A 15,643-nucleotide genomic window follows, 5' to 3' on the forward strand; every position below is an offset into this window, starting at 1 on the left:
TTTGTGTAATATGTAATACCAAGGCCAGTTCAACCTAGATAACTGGTTTAAAAAATTAAATAGGTTTTTTATTTCTGGAAAATTCCAAGGCCTTTAATGTATGTATGGTATGTGCTTACGTGCATTGCAGTCTCCAAGAAGAAAAAGAAAAGAGTATTAAATGATTTTGGAATGTTCCTGATAACTGTTTATTTGTTCTTATTTTTTTCCTGGCAGGTAAGATTTGTTGTCATGCACCCAGAATGAGTTGTTTCAGATTTTTCCAGTCTAGCAGTTAGGATGACTTTGATTGTAAGTAGCTGAAGACCCAGTGCCAATAATTTAAACAATAAAAGTTTATTAAGTGAAAAGGTTAGAGGTGTAGGGAGCTGTAGAATTAATTAATAGCTTGATTCAGCTACTCCTTAGGTCACTTAGGGTTTGATTTCTTTTTTGTTTTTCTCTCTACCAGAGTTGAACTTTGGAGCTGTCAAAGGGCAGATTTCTCTAGCGAATAAGCAGGGTGATCACCAAAGAATGCCAGGACAAAAATCTGATACTTTTTAGGGAGAGTGAATGGGAGTATGGCTGTTTGAGAGACAGGAAACAAATATCCACCATGGCCAGTGACCTGGGTACCCCTAACTTAGATTGATGAGGATGTTAATATTCTCTGTTCCTGCCCTTGTACGTGTTGATATTCTACATGTAGTATATACGATTTCTCCCTGCCTCAGATGTTTTCGGTGAATATGTCTATAGTTGCATTCTTAGAGGTACCGTTCTGCATATGGTAGTTTCCCATAGACCTGCTACAATATTAGAGTTGGCTGCTAGCATCCAAGAAAAAAATTTTTTTTTAAATTTTCTTAGCGAAATGAATGCCATTATGACATGTTAGCCATCCGTTGCTATTTGATTCACATCTACACTTAATATTATTTCAATATAAAAGTATCCCAGGGGATATAAACTGAGTTCCCCTAACTTACCCTTTTGCATTACTGCTTGCAGGTTTTCCCACAGTGCTCAGAAGAGTGCCGGGGGATGCTTCACTGAATGACAGGTTGGGGTTTTAGACAGTGAGAAAAAGAGAACTAAGGGCTGTAAGTTTGCATGTCACATGGACACTCACTTTTGGCCCTGGGGATTTCTTCTGAGAAGTGAGAAATGTCTTTATATGACTTGGTTCATTTGGTGGTTGCCCTTCCTGCCATGTTGTTCCACATGGTATTTCCTTCTCTTCCGTAAATGGGCCGAGTGCCTGCTCTGTGCAAAGGATTTTGCGTGGAGTCTAAGTTGATTTAGACTCTTTGCTTAGACGTGTGGCCTTCCTGGTCTTTCGGTCTGGTCAGGGAGATGAGACAGGCACACAGATAACTAACGCAAACCATGAAATGTGAAGGGAGGCACAGAAAAAGTTCTAAGGGGCTTGGAGGAGGGGAAGATTCCTGGGGAGATGAGGAGTCCTGTGTGGGTGAGGGGATGGGGGAAGAATGGGAACTTTAGACAGAGGAAGAGTTAGGAAGAGGATAAATAATCTAAGTTTGGCTAGAGTGTAAATGTTGTGAAGCAGTTAAAAAAGAAAAAAAAACCTCTTGTACTAGTATTGTTATATAGCAGATTAGCCCCAAACTTAGTGGCTAAATCAACAATCAGTCTTCATTATCTTTTACGGTTTCTGTGGGTCAGGAATCCAGAAGCGTCTTGGCTGAGGGGTTTTGGCTGAGGGTCTGGCCTGAGGCCATAGACACATGTCATCGGGAGCTGCTGTCATCTGGAGGCCTGACTGGGGCTGGAAGATTTGCTCCAAGGTGGCTCATTCACCTGACTGGTAAGTGGCTGCTTGTCCTCTTGGCGTGACCGCTGGCCTCTCCCAGAGCCAACTTCTGAGACAGAGATAAAGTGGCAGCTGTATCCTTTCTATGATCCAGCCTTGGAAACCACATAGCATCATTTCCCAAACATTCTGTGTGTTAACAAAGGCCAGTCTAAGGGGAGGGAGAACTAGGAGTCATTTTTTAAAGGCAGGAGTGTCAAAAAATGTGCACACATAATTTTAAAACCACTACTGTTCTCGAAAAAAAAAATGACAGAAGCAAAAACAATAGTTGCATATTCGTGGTTTTCCTTTAGTTGTTTCTCCTGCAGCATTTACTCATCTTAGTTGGCATGCCAGACTGGGTTGGTAAACTATGGTATGAATAATGTTGAAAGTGTATTTTCATCTGCTAAACTAGTGATTTAAAATAAAAATTGGTAATTTATTCAAAAGGGATCTTGGAGCAGAAACTTACTACATAAGAGAGATAAAGCAGAAGTGGTTCAGGTGGAGGTGGAGCTGGAGGGAGGGGTGCCGCCTCCGGTCAGCACCCAAGGAGGGCCCCACGGCTGCCTTGGACCCTGAGAATAGCGCCATAGAATAGGTCCATCCAGCTCCGTTTTGATTTTTTTTAAGAATTCAATTCGTTCTTTCGAAGAACTCATTCCTATTTAGGGATTTAGAATTGCTTTATAAAATGTATTCTAACCTTAAGAATTATTTTCTGTAATTTAAATAATGTGGTTGAACCGTGGTACCAAATGATGGTTAGTATTGTTTCATTCAGAACGTTTATGTTGTGGGTGGAAGTGGAAGGTGGTTGAGAGTGAGGAAGGGGACTTTAATTTCAACAGAATTTTCCCTTCTGTGGAGCACAGATTAGTTAAATACATACTTGGGACTGAAACATAAAGCAGTGGTTACAGCAAGGAGAGGTGCGGGCCACCATCCTCGTGTGATATCAAGACTAAAAGCCATCCAGGACCATGTGACCTCAAACCATTGCAAGGTTACTCCTGGAGTGGGAGGCAAGGTTCTGCGAAATGGAGAATGTGTGTGCTTTGGCGTCAGTGTTTTTGATAATTACCAGAAGTAACAGGGGAAATTTTTATGAACCAGATAAGGAAAAATATGCTCATTAGTCATATGAATATTAGTTTTCTCAACACAACAATATACTGCTAAGTCTGCTCCATATCCACCTGCCCCCAAAAAAGGCCATTTCTGTAGACTGCATGGAAAAAAACTCTTTAATACAACAGAGAAATTGGAAAAGCAGTGTGCATTACCTCTCTCTAATTTAACACATTTAAAGGGCAATAGCCAGCAAAATTAAATTTTATTTAAAGAAGTTTGAGGATGAAAAGCATGAAGATTTTAATTTTTCTCCGCTATCACTTTCCATTTTCATAGCCTCTACAATCCGCTTTATCCACTTATTCCTGGAAAAGAAAGACTGTATAACTTGTTGTAGTGATTTTTTTTTTAAAAGAAAGAAGAGCTGTCATAGATGTAGAAAGCCTCAGAAGAAACCAGGGGCTGGGTGGTAAATGAAAGAAAGGAGACTTAATTTTTTTTACAAAGATGTGTGTATGGAAGGAGATTATTGCCTTTTGAATTCATCCATTGACAGTCAGCATTAATACCAGTGGGATTTCCCATTTAGAATATTGGTAAGGTAGAATTAGTCGCTGTATCTCCACAATTGGTTCTAAAATGGTTTTCTATGAGCCAGTAAAATGCCATGCTACTTTTGGTTCCTGCTCCTGTTCCAGCTGTTCTAGGTTTTATATGAAAAAGTATTCGTGGGAGTAGAAGCCCGAGCTCTTACTTAGCAGAGTGCCTGGCTTGCAGGCGCATCAGTAAACACGAATTCCTTCCTCCTCCTTCCTCAAGCACATCAGTACTGACCCCAGCATCCTAGTCGGGAGGGTGTCAAAAAAGCGTCAGAGAAGATGCTTATAAATAGCATCTTTCTTCATACAGCTGAAAAATTTTCCACTTGTGTCTTCTTTCCTTTGCAGCTTTATCTGGAACCCACTGTTTTTTCTTTCTCCACCAAAATGTGTCAGGTTGCTTTCGTTTAGGGCTGGGCCAGCAGACCCAATGGTGGGATCTCATTTCTCTATTAATTTTTTCTTATTTGAATGAAGAAAGTAATTATAAATCTGGATTACTGTTCATTCTGTTTTCACCCCATATGCCACTCATCTATTCATTCGTGTGTTCAGTATAACACACACTGAGGCCCCACTGAGGTGGGGCGTGGGGCACGGAGGCTATATGATCCAGGCCTCCAGCCCTCTGTTTTTGTCTCTTGGTATCTCACTGTCTCGTGGAGGGCTGGAGAGATAGACATGTAAACAAGTAGATACATTTGAAGTAAGCACTTATGGAACTCCTGTTGTATGCAAGGAGGTGAATCAAGTATGTAGATGTCAGGTTTTACTAAGCTTCCTTTCTTTCAAGGAGTTCATAGTTTAGTACAGGAAAGAAGACATATCTAATTTAGCAAAAATTTAGAGAACCATCAATGTGTCAGTCACTAAACTGCTATAGTTGGGAAGTTCAAGTTTATTTTCATGCTAATGACATAAAATTAACCTTTCATATCCAAAGAAAGTAAAGACTTTTGAATTTAAAGTAATTAGAGTGGGAATTGTAGAGGAAGTGGGAAGCAGAAAATTGGAGTAGTTAAAGAGTGATTAAGGGCTCTGACTCTGGGAGTCATATGTATCTGGGTTGGATCTTGGCTCCATTACTTAATAGCTGTAGGGTTTTTCTGAGGGGGGAGGGAGTTAATTACCTCTCCAAAACTCAGTTTCCCTATCTACAAAGTGGGGATAATACTGATAACACTTCCTGTGGCAGGAAGTATTACCAATTTTCTGAAGATGGTCAAACCAGTATCTCTCATCCCACATGTTCTTATAATATCACTTTGACAGTCCTTGCATCTAGGAATAGAGTTTGTGTCTCAGACCTCTTTTTGATCTTGAGTGGAATGTTGTGACCACCTTGACCAACAGAGCATAGCAGAAGTGACGCTTAGGATTTGCAAGTCTAGATCATAAAAGTGCTGTGCACCTCCATCTTGCTCTGTGGTGGTCCTTCTTGGGAGGCAGCCGCCATACTGTGTGGAAGCGCAAGCTGCCCCTGGAGAGGCCTGAGTGGGTGGAGTTGAGGCCCCTGACAGGCCTGGTTGAGTGCCACGCTGACTGCTAGCTCAACTTGCCAGCCATATGAGTGAGCCATCTGGAAAGTGGATCCTGCAGCAAGCCCGGCTCAGTTGCCCTGGCTGCCTCCAAATGGAGCCTAGACCGGCCATGCCTGCCCAATCGGGCCAAATTGTAGTTTCATGAGCAAAGTAAATAACTGTTGCTGTTTGAAGGCAGTAAGTTTTGAGATGGCTTGTTACACAGCAATAAATAATCAGGACATTTGCCATATCAGGTTGCTGAGAGGATTAAATGAAATGATCCATATAAACAAATACAAAACTAATGCTTTGCTAATGAGAGCCCTTTTTAATATTTTTAGTAGTTGAGAAGATATTTCATGGAAATCAGCATTCATTCAAAGTGAAGTCACAACCTAAAGTTCCCCCTGTGAACTTCTAGGATCCAGTAGGTTTTAGGGAACTTGTTTTGTTTACTTTTTTTGTCATTTGCAAAATCTCTCTTGTGTGTCAGCTTCCTGGAGTCCTTTGCTCCTGGGTTTATGATGCTGACTCTGCTGGACTCTGTCCTCTGTTGAGTCAGAGTTTCACTCAGGCTTTCAGTGTCATAACCAGTAGTCAGTGTTTTAACTTCCAGAATGTTTTGTGACAGTCATGCTTCTGATGTGATTTTATATCTTTTTATTGTGGTAAAAAAACATAATATAAAATTTACCATTTTAATCATTCTTCAGCATACAGTTTAGTAGTGTTCACTATACAAACACTGTTGTGCAACAAATCTTCAGAACTTTTTCATATTTCAAAACTAAAACTCTATACCTATGGAACAAGAGCTCCTCATTCCCTGCTCTTCATCCCCCTGGACCTTGGCAACTCCCATTCTACTTTCTACTTCTAAGAGTTTAACTCCCTCATGTAAGTAGAATCATGCAGAACTTGTTCTTTTGTGAATGGTTGATTTCACTTAACATAATGTTCACAAGATTCATTCATGTCGCATGTGACAGGATTTCCTTTTTGTGGGCTGCGTAATATTCCACCATACATATCTACTGCATTTTGTTTACCCCTTTATGCATCAGTAGACATTTAGTTTGCTTCCACCCCTTGGCTATTGTGAATAATGGTGCAGTGAACATGGGTGTGCAAATATCGCTCTGCTGTTCTTATTTTCCCCTCCCACCAATAGCAGAATCTCTCTGAAATGCATTTGAGAGAAATAAGGGGTTATCTGTGTTCATTGCCATCTTTGTTTTCCAACATATCTCAGACAGTTACATGTAATCAGATAGTGAAGCTGCCTGGATTCTAAATTGGGGGTTTTGACCTCAATAGGCTTATCTGCTGTGTCACCTGAACAGTATTAGAGTTACATCTCTGTTTGCAGGGGTCTGTATTGCTTTCAGATAATTTTCACAAGCATTATTTTCTTTAGCCCTTGCCACATGATAGCTGTTTCTTTCATATGGAGAAAATGACGATACAGTTATGGTACAGATATAAACTCCTTGAAGCTGTTGGTACTTCATGTAGTATTTGCTATTCTTTACCAAAGTGGGCTTCTCTCTCTCTCTTTTTTTTTTTTAAATTTAATTAATTTTTCCCCCCTTAACAGGCACTGGGGGTTGAACCCAGGACCTCATGCATGCCAAGCATGCACTCTACCTGTCACCTCCAAAGTGGGCTTCTCTTATGAATAGACTTGATGTTTTTTACTTAATCTTTTAAATTAATGGATGTTATATTTCTAGAGGAGTTTTGGTTTAGAGAAAAATTGGACACAAAGTGCAGAAACTTCTCATATCCCCTCTCTCCCTGTGCTGTTTCCCCTGTTATTAATGTCTTGCATTAGTGTAGTTCATTTGTCTGAGGAACTGAGGAACCAATAACAATACATTATTATTAACTGAAGTCTTTAGGTTACATTAGGGTTCACTCTTTGTTTTAAATGTGTCTAAGCATTTTGACAAAGGTATGATGAAGGTATCCACCAGTACAGTATCTACAGAATAGTTTCACTGCCCTAAAAATCCCCTGTGCTTCACCTATTGATTCCTCCCATCTTTCCCCTTCCTCACCCCCACCCAAGTAATGGCAAGTATGATCTTTTTACTGTCCTACAGTTTTGTCTTTTCCAGAATGTCATATAGTTGGAACCAAACAGTATATAACCTTTTCAGACTGGTTTTCTTCACTTAGAAATATGCATATACGGTCCATCCATGTTATTTTGCGGCTTGCTAACTCATTTCTTTTTATGGCTGAATACTGTTCCATTATGTGGCAGGATAACAGTTTATCCACTCTTGTGTTGAAGGATGTCTTAAGTTGTTTCCAAGTTTTGGCAATTACTATTAAGGCTGCTATAAACATCTGTGTGCAGGTTTTTTATGTAGACATAAGCTTTCAGCTTATGTGGGTGAATACCAGGGAGTGTGATTGTTAGATCCTGTGGTGGGAGTATGTTTAGTGTCGTAAGGAGCTGCCAAACTGTCTTCCAAAATGGCTCTCCTATTTTGCATTCCCACCAGCAATGAATGAGACTTCTAATGAGTCCACATCATCACCAGCATGTGATACTGTCAGGGTTTCGGATTTTAGCCATTCTTATAAATATGTAGTGTTATTTTGTTTTAATTTGTAATTTCCTAAATGTTGATCATGTTTTCATATGTGACATGTTTTTAACTTTTAGTTTTTAAAGTTTTATTTTGAACTAAATATAGACTCACAAGAAGTTGTTAAAAAAAATAGTATGGACAGTTTCTTTAATCCAGTTTCTCCCAATGATAACATCTTACTTAACTAGAACATTCTCAAAACCAGGAAATTGACACTTCACAATATAATGGACTGGATTATAGGCTTGACTGGAATTTCATCATTTTTTTTTTTGCGTGCATTCATTCCATTGTTGTCTGTGTATGCAGTTTTATGAAGTTTTATTGCATATGCAGATGCATGTAACCATGGCCACAGTTAAGAGAGAGAACTGATCCATCACTACAGACCCGCCCTACATCTCTGCCTCTGTAGTTGCCTGCTCCCCCAAACCCTGCCTGGCGCTAGTCTCTAGTGACCACTGGTCAGACATATGTTTTTTAAATAGCCCTGGAGTTCTTGATGCAGCTTTGTCTCTGCATCAGCATAATTTGAAGATTATTGTTTGATTGATCTACCTTTTGACTTTGATGTTTATGGGTCTAGTCCCAGGTTAGTTAGAATGAGCAAGTGTATCTTCCTGTATTTTTTGAAGCAGGAGTCTTTTCTTCTTAGAAGTTGAGTATAAAGAAATTTTGCAGAGTGTGCTGCAAGGTTTTGAATGGATAACACAAAAATGTGCAGTTTAGTGAATCTGAATAAAGTGAGAACAATTTAGGAATTTGGGACAGGCTTGACTTCAGTATGCACGTGCCCTGCTGCAGATCTTGAAATCTAGTCAAGAGTCTCTAATGCAGCCAATAAAGTAGGCTTGCATTATTATTTTTATTATATATTATATATAGGTGATTATAACTTTACAAAAGGTTTATACATGCCAGGAGAGTTAAATTTGTGCTAGGAGATTATTAGTTAAATAATTAATGTGTAAAAATAACTGCATTCCATATTTCTAGAGCAGAGTTTCTCAACCTCAGTACTGTGACATTTTAGGTCAAATAACTTTTTGTTATGGGGGCTGTTCCTTGCATCGTCGGAGATTAGCAGAATATCGGGCTAATACCCATTCTATTCCAGTAACACCTCGTGCCCAAGTTATGTCAAAGAAAAGTGTCTCCAGACATTGCCGCATGTGCCCAGGGGAGGAGGAGCCACTCCTATTTGAGAACCATGGATTTTACATATAAATATATATGTACACACATATATCCTTGAAAAATATATAGTATTATTTTCCAATTGACATAATGATGGAGTATGTATATATTTCTGCATCTTGCTTTGCCCGTTTGTTAATGTTTTTGAGATTCAGCCATGTATATACATACAGTTTATTTATATTTAATTGCTGTGTATTGGGTCACCTTTAGACCGTATCACATTTTATTTATCTATTGATGGACATGTAAGTTGTTTCCAATTTTGCCATAACAAATAATTCCTCAATGAATATTTTTATCCATATCACCCTAAGCATGTATTTGATTATCCTAGACATTGAATAAAAGCCCCATAGAATTTATTCAGTTTTACTATTTGGACATTGTTCTCCAAGTTCTATTAATTTATACTCCCAATCAGCAGTGTACGTGATCCTATTTGCTCCACATTCTGACACTTGATATTGTAGAATTCTTTAATCTTTGTTCATCTGAAAGGTGAACATGGTATCTTGTTGCTGTTTTAATTTACATTTTCCTGATTACTGATGAGTCGTCAGCTTTTAAACTTGGAAGGACCTTTGGAGTCTTCCAGTCAACATTTATATTTTAAAGATGATTAAAAAAAAAGACAGAATATTTTTTATTACCTTTGCTTTGCTTACTAAGAATATTTTCTGTCTCATTGTTTTACATCCTCCAATGTTTTGTCATAATGAATTCAGTATCAAACAAATGGCAACCTTTCACATTTGCAATGAAGGCAGAAAATGTATAAATAGAGAAAAAAAAGAAAGAATTTGATAGTACAGATTTCCTCCTTACAATGTGCTTTTTCACCAGCCACCCCAAAAAGGTGGCTGTTTACTGAACTCATTACGTTCAGCACAGGACCTGACCAAGGAGGGCACACACATATTTGCATGAATGATGGAATGAACCCTAAGACGTAATGAGCAAAAGACAAGGCCCTAGAAGCATTTAAGCCATTTTTTTCCTCATCTCCTCTGTAGCTTGAGCTTAATTTCCTGATTCTGCCTGTAACCTCAGTGGACTTAGGAATTACTGAGAAGGGAAGGCTGTGTCAATATTTTCCTTATTAGGTTGGGTTCCTCAGTGAATTTTGATTCTTCTGAGATCAGTCCTCTTGAGACTAGCCTCCCAGAGGCCAGCTGTTGAGACCAACAGAGTTGACCCTCTGGGGCAGAGCAGCCTGGGCACTGTCCCCTGAAGGATACGGGGTTTCCTCTATCAGACCTCGGGACTGGAAGAGGTCCTGTCCACGTTGTAACTGCCATGTTGCTAAGTCTATCTTCCTGACAACCTCATTCCCATTACTGAGCGCAGCATCCTGAGTCCCCCCTAAGCCTGCCAAACATGATTTCAGTGCCCCCCCCTACAAGTTTAATTGCTGTGTGCTTGCCCAAGATGTGAAATGCAGAAACATTGCCGACAAGGCTAGCATTGCCATTCTGTGCAATTCATTTCATTGCAGATATTGGTGTCAGTCAGAGCAACACGGAAATGTATTTGTTTTATCTTGTGATTTGGGAGAATAACAGCAGATAAGCCAGCTTTCCCCAGAGTTAAACTTCTTGAGCTTATTTTTATGCTAAATGATGCACATAATGTATGTTAATATTTTGTCAAGCTGAAAAATACTTCTTGCTGAAAGAGACTCTGTTTATAGGCTTGTTAAAGCCACCACATGCAGGATGCTCCAAAGTCCATCTGTGTGTTCACTTCTTCTGTGATTTGTGTTCTGAGTGGGCTGTCTGTGGGCAGCATACGGTCGCAGATGCTGGAGCTAGAAAGAGGAATAAGAGGGAGTCTCTGTCCTTGGAGTCCTTGGTCAAGTGTAGACAAAGACTTGCAAACAGATAGTCGCTGTGAAAGGAGACAGGTACAGATGATGGGGGGCAGAGAGGGAGAACTGAATAATGGCTTTGGGGGACTTGCAAAGTTCTTCAAAGGAGAAACATTCTCCCCTGTATCCCGAATAATTTGTGAGTGTGACATATTGGGGGTGCATTGGGTGGGGTTGAGGCTCGGATTGGGCTGCGAGGGGAGGGCATTCCAGGCAGAGGGAACGGTATGTGCAAAGGCTGGGAATTGTGAGAAAGCCTGACCTTTTTGGAAGAGTTGTTAGTTATTATTCATTCTTGTTGTTGTTTGGTCTGGATGTATTAAACACCATGCCCCACTTGTGGGAATGATTCATTCAGATAAAATCCCATTATCACCCCAAATTATGCTGTCTAACACAAGCATTTCTGTCCCCCAGCTGGTAGCCCCCATTACCAACGCTTCACTGGTCTGGCCACAGTGACTTCTCCCCAGGGGACGTTTGCTCAGCAAATGCCTTCTTCCGGGCCAATTTCATAGTGCCCACACTTTGAGGACTCCCGGTGATGTGCCCACTTGCATTTTATTCAGAAAAAGATAAAAAGGGAAAGAAAAAGAAGGGAAGAAACCTGAGCCAAGCAAAAACTGGTTTTTTTTTTTTTGTTTTATTGTTTTTTTTACTATTTTGTTTTTTCATCAAGTAACCATGATCCAGCGACAACCTCAGACTATTTAGAGCTAAACTTTTAAATCAGCATTTCAGACTCCAAAGAAAACTATGGAAAAAAAGATCCAGGAAACTCTTGAGACTGGAGTGTGGGACCTCCTTCTTTTCATACTGAATTCAGAACCTTTGCTACCTTTCCACTCTTTGCTAGATCTCAGCACTGGTTGGAATTCTGGGCCCTGAAGATGGGGCAGGTTGGACAAAGTTCTGAATGTTTTGGGTGTGAGGAAACCCTCACGGAAACAACCTGGAGGGCCTGGGGAGTTTCCTTATTATTCACGAGGTGGTCACTTCCATTACTGCAGAGAAGCATCTGAAGGATGCCTTCTTTTCCAGAGATGCCATTATCAGAGGTAAAAATAACATGGGAGCTGAGGGAGCAGCAGTGAAGTGTACTCCCTGGAGTGAAGTGAAGGTGGAGGGGAGGGGCTGCCCAAGGTGAAGTTCAGAGAAAGGCCTTGGTGGGAGTGGGGAGAAGATTTGTGGAAAGGTGAGGGTGGAAGGTACCGGTTCAAACCTTTTCATGCACTCCTTAAATTGAGTGAGTTTCTAGACTGATCTGAGAAGAAAACAATCAGAATTTTAGGGATTCTTCCCCTTCCCCACCCTCCTCTTTGCTTGTTTCTTTTTTTCTATTAATAGATTTTATTTTTTGGAAGAGTTTTAGTTTTACAGAAAAATTGAGCAGATAGTAGAGAGAGTTCCAATATCCATCGCCTTTTCTGCACACAGTTTTCCCTATTAGCAACATCTTCCATTAGTGTGGTACATTATGAAAAGTTAATGAACCGATATTGATACATTAATATCCATTAACATCCATAGTTTACATTTAGGTTCACTTTTTGTGTACGTGTGTGCTGTACATTCTGTGGGATTTGAGAAGTGCACATGTCAAGTAGCCACCATCATAGCATCATATAAAATAGTTTCATGGCCCTAAACATCCCCTGAGGCCCACCTATTCATCACTCTTTCATTGCCCGTCCCTTCCACCTGCACTCCCAGCCTCCAGTCCCCTGGCAACCACACATCTTCTGATCATACTGTTTCTATAGTTTTGCCTTTTCCAGCATGTCAGATAATTGGAATCAAACAGTCTGTAGCCTTTTCAGACTGGCTTCCTTCACTTAGAAATATGCATTTAAGATTCACTCACATTGTTTTATGTCTTGATAGTTCCAGCATGGTTGCTGGATTGTATAGTATAGACTAAATGTTTGGCTCCGTAAGAAAGTGTCAAGCTATCTTCCAAGGTGGCTGTATCATTCCTCCTTGCGTTTTAACTTTCCCCATGACTTTAGTTTAGGAATAGAACTTAGAGATAGTTTGTGCAGAAATGCAAGTGCTAATTAAGGTGTAGTACACGGACCCTGAAATACCTAGAGAGGTGTTTGGTATTAGGTCGCATATGGTAGGTGAAGACCTGACCAACAGTCTTTTATTATAAGGACGTTTATTGTTTACTTAACCGGAAATCAGGGGCAAGTGGCTTCAGATTCATTCAGTTGCTCAAGGAAGTCATCAAGGACCCAAGCTCTTTTCCCTTCTCCTGCTCACCCACACTAAGGATGTTGGCCTTTTGTCTTTTGTTCACACTTCATAGTCTCAAGATGGCAGCTGCAGGGCCAGGCGCTGGATCCTCACCCTGAATAGGAAGAAAGAGGAAGGGGAAACGCCAGCAGCTCTTCTCTGACTTTGTCTCTTACATCAGAAAAGTGACCTTTAGCAGATTTCCTCTGATGCCTTTTTGGCCTCACATGGGTCATTTAATCACTCTAGCTGCACAGAAACCAGGAAGTAGCTTTTTTGAGCCCCTCCAGTTTTTGACCAGGCCTCATTTATTTATCTCGGGGAATATTGCAAGAGTTACTTGTCACTTTTTTTGGCCTCAGCATCCTCATTCATCTGTGATATGAGGGCTGGACTCTTCAGTCACTTTCAAACTGTGTTTTCATGAGCCCTGAGTTTCTGAAGATGATCTGAGAGGTCCCTGCAGGGGTAGTGAATGGGGGTGGAGTGAGCCAGGCTCTGGCCTCCCACTTCTTCCTGGACAAACACATTTCCAGCTTCCTCACAGGTTAGGGTTCCTGGGGGTTTCCTTTGGATAAGACTTCTGCAGCTAAAATTAAGGGTGAAAACTGCCTGGGTTAGATGATGGTGAATGTCTCTTTCAGTCCTAGGATTCAAACTTTTGAACCAAAGTGAGACAAGGCTATTAGTCTCCTTCTAAGTGCTTCATAAAATTCTTAGGATTTTTGCCTTGAAAATTTTACTAAATGCACATACATGGTTGGAAGAAAATTGGCTTTGTCCTGTGTCCTACAGGAGAAGGACTTTGCCATTTATAAAGTGGTTTAAATCTTACTTCTTCTTTGACAAGGAGATGGTCTGGAGGTGGATGATAAAAAGATGGTCAGCAGCCTGAGTGTTACCCCTAAGAAGTGAAAAATTTGAGCTTCCTTGATCTTTTCAAATACAGCTAATCAAATATCCTTGAGTAACTGAAAAGGATGATTTGTGCTTTCTTCTGTCCTTTTTGAACTCCCTTCCATGTTTATGTAAAATCTGTGTACTTTTCAGATGGACATTTTACATTTGATGTAGTTTTTTCATTTTTGTTGAAAAATGTGGGTTTTTAAAATATATTTCAGTTAAAATGCTTTGTAATAATATTTACCCCCTGAAGTGATTTTATGAAATTTTAGGACTAGAAAATACATTAAAAAGCACACACACACAACTAGATCTGTGTTTAAATTTGGGCAGAGGATCTTAATAGACATTTTTCCAAAGACATGAGGATGGCCAACAAGCACATGAAAGGATGCTCAACATCACTAATCGTCAGAGAAATGCAAATCAGAACCACGGTGAGATATCACCTCACACCTGACAAAATGGCTTTTATCAAAAAGACAACAAATAAGAAGTGTTGGCAAGGATGTGGAGAAAAGGGAACCCTCATGTGCTGTGGTGGGAATGTAAATTGGTGCAGACTATGGAAAACAAGATGGAAATTCCTCAAAAAATTAAAAATAGAACTACTATATGCCCTAGCAAGTCTGCTCTGTGTATTTAGCCTAAGAAAATGAAAACACTAAGTCAAAAATATATTGCACCCCTATGTTCATCGAAGCGTTATTTAAAATAATCAGGATACAGAAGCAACTTAAGTTCCCATCAATAGATGAATGGATAAAGAAGATATGTGTGTGTGTGTGTGTGTGTGTGTGTGTGTGTGTGTGTGTGTGTGTGTGTGATGGAATATTACTCAGCCATAAAAAAGAATAAAATCTTGCCATTTGCTATAACATAGATAGACCTAGAGGGTATTATGTCAGGCAAAGAAAGACCACTACTGTATGATTTCACTTATACGTGGAATCTAAAAAACAAAACAAGTGAACAAATGTAACAAAATGGAAACAGTCATAGATACAGGGAACAAAATGGTGGTTGCTGGAGGGGAGGGGTTTGGGGGGGAGAAGAGAAACAGGTGAGAGAGATTAAGAGGTACAGACGTCTAGTTGCAAAATAGGTAAGTCAGGGGTATGAAATGTTCCTTGTGGGGAATATAGCCAATAATTATAATATCTTTGTATGGTGACAGATGGTAACTAGAATTATTAGGTGATCATTTTGAAATGTATAGAAATATCGAATCACTATGCTGTGTAACAGGAACTAACATGGTGCTGTAGATCAATTATACTTCAAAAACAAACAAATAAACAAATTCATATACAAAGAGATCAGCCTTGTGGTTACCAGTGTGGGGGTAAACAGGAATTGGATAAACGCAGTCAAAAGGTACAAACTTCCAGTTATAAGATAAATGAGTACACTGAATGTAAAGTACAACATGATAAATATAATTCACACTGCCATATGTTATAAATGAAAGTTGTTAAGAGAGTAAATCCTAAGAGTTCTCATCCCAAGGAAAAAAATTTTTTTCTGTTTCTTTGATTTTTTTTTTTTATCTATAGAAGAGGATAGATGTTCACTAAACTTACTGTGCTGATCATTTCATGATGTACCTAAGCCAAATCATTATGCTGTACACCTGAAATTCATACAGCTATACGTCAATTATATCTCCATAAAACTAGAAGAAAAAAAAAAAAGAAAAACAAACAAATGAATTAGTTCTGTGCTCCCTGAGGATGAATCAGTGAATCTGCTGCTGAGTGAAGCTGATTTTTTTTTTTTTTGTAAATAATTCCAGTGGCTTCATAGTTCATACAGCACATGGTCACATATGG

At 39.6% G+C, this 15,643-nt stretch overlaps 1 protein-coding gene across 7 annotated transcripts in view; it reads left to right on the forward strand.

Moving 5' to 3' along the window:
* Positions 1–15,643, forward strand: part of ELMO1 (engulfment and cell motility 1) — a 491,764-nt gene that overhangs the window by 29,346 nt on the left and 446,775 nt on the right. Inside the window, exon 1 of one of the 7 annotated variants that reach the window (XM_045516969.2) lies at positions 1,494–1,813. The exons of the other annotated variants lie outside the window; for them this stretch is intronic. The gene's annotated coding sequence lies outside the window, so the exon portion shown is untranslated. Of the gene's footprint in view, positions 1–1,493; positions 1,814–15,643 lie in introns of those variants that run through there. 7 annotated transcript variants of the gene reach the window in all.

This window comes from Camelus bactrianus, chromosome 7, assembly GCF_048773025.1.
Source record: "Camelus bactrianus isolate YW-2024 breed Bactrian camel chromosome 7, ASM4877302v1, whole genome shotgun sequence".
NCBI lineage: Eukaryota > Metazoa > Chordata > Mammalia > Artiodactyla > Camelidae > Camelus > Camelus bactrianus.